General features: G+C 39.3%; 1 long non-coding RNA gene across 1 annotated transcript; it reads left to right on the forward strand.

The window, feature by feature from the left end:
• Nucleotides 1–215: 215 nt before the first annotated feature.
• On the forward strand, nucleotides 216–3651 carry LOC123394824. Its single transcript, XR_006609550.1, has 3 exons — nucleotides 216–460; nucleotides 1187–1546; nucleotides 3573–3651. It is a non-coding gene; the product is annotated as an uncharacterized LOC123394824 (long non-coding RNA).
• Nucleotides 3652–6507: the final 2856 nt, after the last annotated feature.

Here is a 6507-nt window from a genome sequence, read left to right on the forward strand (position 1 = left end):
TCAAGGCCAAAGATCACCTCCATATACTCAGAGGCTCCCAAGGAGATCTCAGTGAAGAGGTCTTCATTATCTTTGATGATAATCTTTAACATATCTGCCTTTATCATTGGTTCATTCATTTGATATCTGAGTAGCATCAACTTGACACCAACTAATCTACTCCTCTCTTATCTATGGGCACATTCTTGTGTTTCAGAGACTATGAAGTGCATTTTAGTTCTTCTTGGCTATTGGATCCCACACCTGATATGCTTGATGAGGTTGCTGTGGTGGCATTGGAAGATGAATGGAGAACTCTGAGGCTTCCCAGGAGTACTAGTTATATCAACATCAGGAGCCTCCTTCAGACTGTCGGGCTTTAGAGGATGGGAAGAGAGACAGGTCTCCTCCAGAGCCTTGGAGACCCATAAATCCCCTGGGTCTCACTGGATCTCACTTCGGGTCTGAAAGGGTAGATCATGTAAGCCCTGTTGACTCTTCTTGGATAAAGGTGTGTTATATCTTGTGGATGGCAGTGAGCAGGAATGTGGATGGGAAGTGGGAAATGAGGAATCACTGCCAAATGTTGGTAATGATGCAGAGAGATGATCCACCCATACCTTGCTGGGCGAAATATAAAAGCAACATTGCTTTTTTTTTTTTTTTTTTTTTTTTACTACCCATCATATCGCAGAAGAAGATGCCTTCTTGAGATTCATCCTCTGAATCAGTGTAGCTTGAATTTCTGGAATCTGACATTTGTAGATTTTCTTGGGGATATAGAAATATCCTAAAAGGCTCAGTTCTGTCACATATAAAATAGACTTAGGCTTCTTTGATTTTGAGGCCTTCAAGAGCATAAAATATAGATCACTAGTTTATTATAAAAGGATATAACTCAAGAACAGTCAGGTGGAAGAGAGGCAGGGGGCGGGTGGGGTGGGGATGGGGGCTTGGCAGGTTTGAGGGGGGACGTGCTCAGAGTTTCCACACCCTCCCCAGGTGTGCCACTCTCCCAAATCCCCACATGTTCACCAACCTGGAAGCTCTGCATTATTGTTTTTAAAACAAGCATTTTTTATTCCAAGTCCCTTCCTTTCCATTTGCCCATTCCACCTTCTACGAGACATAAGCTCTTGCTCCTCCTTAAATTTTTCTTTGTTCTTGGTAGCATGCTTGGAATCTGACTCTGTATATGTATTTTTAGGTGTATGATCTGGAACCTAATGGAATTAGAAACGGAAACATGTCGCAACAGTACTTTGTCATCACCTGCCTTCTTCCAGTATCACTAGAGAGAGATGCAAGGACACAAATGACCTATTTGTCCGTGGAAGCCCCTCAGTGTTTTCTCTGAGAGAGGAGGAGCAGTAATTTGAGGTCATCCACATGTTACTAGGACAAACGTTCTGGGTCTGTCTAAATCCTATGAGGAGAGAGAGCTGCATGCAATGCTATCTACATCTGTATCAGGTCCTGTAGATCTGTGTGGAACTGCTAACCCATGCAAGGCTGCCCACGCAGACTGCTTTCAGGTCTATATCTGGGTATCAAGAAAAATATGCAGGTAAGACCAACTCATAGCTCTGGTCACCAGCCCAGGGTTCTGTCTCTGATATTGGTACCAAGGGGATGGACTCCTTCCTTAATTTGTCAAGTGATTATTGCATAGTAAGCTTTAGTTGCAGGAGATGAAAAGGCAGGTAAGACCAGATGCAGTTCCTGCTCTCATGGAGCTTATGGTTTCATAGAAAAGAACTAATATCAAATAATGACACTGATAGATATACACTTACAGCCTGAGTGAGAAGCGCTGTGAGAGTGAAGAACTGAGGAATCCAGCCTGGTTGCTGGGGCAGGCAAGTCTTTCCTGTGCAGCAGTGACAATGCTGTAGTTATCTGGGGAAGACGGATTGTCAGGGAGAGGAAGGATGGTTGTTGGGCAGGGGGAGAGCATGTGCAAAGGCACTGCACTTGGAGGGAGCAGGATGATTGAGGAACTGAAAGAAAGCAGCATTGTTGGGGTGTAGAGGGTCAGGCAGAGTGTGGTGTGATGTGATCCTGGACAGACAGACAGGGGCCAGACTATATTGAAGTCTTCTAGAATTGGGGATTTCATTATAACAGCATGAGAGGATTTAAGCAAGGAGCTGGTGTGGAGTGATGAAGTTGGGGTAAGGTGACATAACCCCCAAATCCCTAGATTTCTTGTGAGTTAAGCTTCTGTCAATATCCTAACCTGTTTTTACCTTTTTCACATTATCCATATTAAAGAACAAAACCAACCTAGTGAACTTTTAAGACAGATTTGGCTTTATTCAACGATTCATGACTAACAAATAGAAGGGTGCTTCCAGGAGTCTACCAAGTGGAAGGTGTTTAGGGGCAGAAATGAGGTGGGACAAGGAAGTTATGAGCAAAAGAAAAGAAAGGGTTGTTTGAGACAAGGTCACCTTCCCTCAGGGAAAAGGGCAGAGGTCTTATCGTGTAGACTGTCTCCCAAGTGTGATCAGGAAATTCCACACTGATTGGTTTCAGATTCCACTCCTGGGACATAGTGAAACTGTAGTTGGGTTACATAGTAAAGTCGGGGGTTGCTTAGCAAGTGACTCCATTTTGGGCCTGTTGTTTCTGTTTAACAAAAAAATAAATTTATTTTCAAATAAATGGTAATGACTCTGAGCATATAAAGATAAATAATTCCTCAGTGGAGACCAAAAAGTTACTACTATTGAGAAAACAGAAAAATATACTGAATTATTTTTCTGGGAAACCTTCTAGTATCGAAGGAGCCAAAAATCTAAAAAAAGAAGCTAAAACATAGAATAGAACCTACTACTCATATTTTTGGAATAACTTTGGAGTAACTTGACTGTATATTTATAGCTAGGAAAATGATCATGTCCTCTGACCAGTAATCTTAACCTTATAAAAATTAAAAAAAAAAGTTTGTATTAGTTATTAAGTTTACATGTTTGGCAAATTTTCAAAATGCATTTAACTTTGATTTTGATTTGGAGAATACTTTCGGAAATTATGATTCTGTGGAACTGCAAATTTAATCAGTATTTTGAAATATTTCTTAAGTAGCTTTGTGATCATGAGATTTAACACTTTCAGTCAAATTTGTGACTTAGAGTTGGAGCAATTCCTTCCAAGGGGCATCGTTCCTAAGGACGTACAGTGTGAGTCAGTGACTGAGGCAGAAAACCTTAATTCACAACGGGCTGCGTTAAAGCCCGTTCCCTGAATCTGAGACTTACAGACATACCTCCGCCTTCAGCTAAGTGCACTTTAAACTTGGAATTTGAGCCAAACTTCGCACCCAGTCTTGCGAAGTGAAAGGTCAGCTATTTAATGGCATAATTTTAATTAAATGATAATGGCTCTTTGTGTTATATAAAAAGTAAGCAAGTTCCAAAATGGAAGACTGAATAACTAATTTTAATGAGGAAATCAGACTTAGGAACACAGACAGCAAAGTTCTTATTAATTACTTTTTTTAATGAAAATTTATTTTGTTCCATTTGCCTCTGCATTAACTTTTATAATGGAGTGTACTTCCTATATTTATATTAGGTTTTTAATTACAGCGAATGTTGCTGAGTCATCTTACCCAGAATGTGGAAAATAGAACAAGAACACTGAAGACATACTGCTCTTGGAACTTAAGTATGTATTGATTATGAAAACTCACTTTTCAATATTCACTATTTTAGAAAAAAATTTAAAGTTAGATATCTTAATTCAGAGTCAAAGTTATTTTTCTTTCAACAATGGCCATTTCTATCTCAAAACTGACAACGCTTCTCGTTTCTGGAGATAGGGTTTTAAATGTTCATTATTCAGTTTATGGTTATATGGTTAATTTAAATCATAGGAATGAGAGTGACTTTGTGAAGATTATCACAAAAGCAAAAGTAAAGATTGAGTCATCAGCAAATCTAATGGGCCTAGAAGCAGATAGGCCGATGCATGGTGTATGTTTCCATGAGCCGGTACTGGCTGCTTCCCTTTTCAACGTTGATCGACCAACTGCCTCTCTTTATTTCTCGCTTTCCCCTTATAGAAAAACTTGAAACCTGCCTTTTAGCCAAATTACACTCTGAAAATGTTCCAAGAAATCCAATGATTTTTAAATTGCTAGTGCCAGTGATTTTTAATATATTTTTAAACAAAGTTTAACATAACACGTTGAAAAGTGCACAGATCATAACTGTCCATCTCAAGAATCCTCTCTTCTAAAGGCAACCACTATCCTTCCCTATATGGTTTGGTTTTGCCCTATATGGTTTGGTTTTGAGTCTTGAACTTCATGTAAGCACAATTAGACTGTTCCTTCTTTCTGACTTCTTTGTTCCTTCTATATTGTTAGTTGGAGGTATTTATTTTCATTTCTGTGGAGTGCTCTATTATAGAATATGTCATAATTTACCCATTTTACTGTTGCTTTGAGTTATAGCCCGGTTTTGGTTATTTTGAAGGCTTCCATGGACACTTCTGTGCACATATTTCTCTTGAGTTATATATTTAGGAGTGGTTTGCTAGTCCCTAGGATGAATATTCCAACTTCCTTAGATAATGCCAAAAATTTTCTCAAAGTGTGGTAATAATTTAATGCCTCTACCAGTGATGTATAAGACTTTTCATTATACACGTGTTATTTTGAGTCTTGAATTTAGCTATTTTGATAGGTGATTAATAGTATCTTGCTGCATTTTTGATTTGTGTTTCCTTGATTACTGGTAAAATTTGTCACCTTTCACAAGTCTGTTGTTTGGATTTCCTCTTTTATGCTGTACTGGTTCAGGATACCTGCTCATTTTTTTTTTTTTTTTTTTTTTACTGATTTGTAGTTTTATGTATATACATAATCTCTTCTTCATCTGTGGTTTGACTTTTCACTGGTTTTTTTTTTTTTTAAGATTTTATTTATTTATTTGACAAATGGAGAGAGAGATAACAAGTAGGCAGAGAGACAGGCAGAGAGAGAGAGGGAAGCAGGCTCCCTGCTGAGTGGAGAGCCTGATGTGGGGCTCAATCCCAGGACCCTGAGATCGTGACCTGAGCCAAAGGCAGAGGCTTAACCCCCTGAGTCAGCCAGGCGCCCCTTTTCATCTTAATTGTGTCTTTTGAAGAACATACATTTTTAATTTCAATAAAATCAAATTTGTCAGTTTTTCTTTTACTATTAGTGTTAGCAGTAGGAGAGTCTGCCTTGTGTGACTGGAGGTCTCAGTTATTGGATTCCCCATGAAAAGATTTGAGTGAGAAACTAGACAGCTAGAAGGAAAGTAGCAAGCACAAAGCAGTTTATTAAAGCGGAAGTACACTGTCCAAGTGGGAGAGAGGGAAGTTTGCCATGTAGAACCAGCCTCTAGCAGTTTTGGGATTGGATGTTACTGGATTTTTCTGAGCTGGGAGGAGCTGGGAGGTACAGTGGGGCGGTCTCTGATGGAGGCTGCTTCCACCCTTTGTCAACCATTGATGACGTTTGTACTGGTACTGTCATGGCCACCTTTCTCAATAGGAGGTGGGCTTGTGCCCTTAAAGCAATGCATTATCATGAGTGTAAGAGTTACCCTGAGCAGAAGTAGTAGAGAAGAGCTCATGCTCTGCACCTGTGGCTCTTGGTATGTCAGCCTTAATACCTGGAAGCCACAGCATAGGGATGTTGTAACCCTCGAGTTCTAACGTATAATCTGTTTATCACCAGTTTGCCTGCAGCTCAGGTCTCTATCATTCTGCTTTGAAAACTTGGGACTCTGCCTCTGGTGTTCCTTCCGCTGCTCACAGCTGGCTTTTACCTAACATTAGTACTTTTTACATTCTGTTGAAGAAGTCATTTTCCCATCCTGAAGGCATAAGAGTGTTTCCTCTATCATCTTCTAAATGTTTTATTGATTTACCTCTTAGAAATCACTTTTGAACATTGTAGAATTAGAGAACAAGTCAAACAAGGCTTATAGGAGTGTTACCTAGGAAAAGTGGAGATCTTAAGTTCAATATAAATGGTTCCAAGTCAAGGGCGCAAGTAGTTTTTACTGAAAAAAAGAAAAAGAAAAAGAAAAAGAAATATAGCCTAAGCTTCAGAAGAAGGGAGATATAAATAGCATTTTTGGGGACAATGATGATTGTTCATCCTGGCATCAGTAGGCTTTGTGATTTGCCACTAATTGGATTGCAGTATGCCTGAGTATGCTAAGCGATGAATTGCTTCAGAATGTGAGAATGCCAAGCCCAGCTTCCCTGAAGACAGCCGGGGAAGCAGCATACCTCATTTCCAGGAAGGGCTTTGAAATCCTTCCTTGTACACTTCCAAGTACACTTCAGCTAAGAAATAGATGTTTGGAGAAATCATAGTGCTGTTTTTTCACAGTTGAGTTTTTATCTGGATTCTGGTGTGTTTGTCACTGAATAGAAAAATACAACACGAGCCATTTAACTGAAAAAAAAAGTATCAAGGAAATGAGCTTCACAATTAGTTAAAATGGAAACTATTCTACAATTGTTCTTTTCTTTTTCTTT

Source organism: Mustela putorius, unplaced genomic scaffold (assembly GCF_011764305.1).
Source record: "Mustela putorius furo isolate JIRA1106 unplaced genomic scaffold, ASM1176430v1.1 tig00003845_pilon_pilon_pilon, whole genome shotgun sequence".
Classification (NCBI taxonomy): domain Eukaryota; kingdom Metazoa; phylum Chordata; class Mammalia; order Carnivora; family Mustelidae; genus Mustela; species Mustela putorius.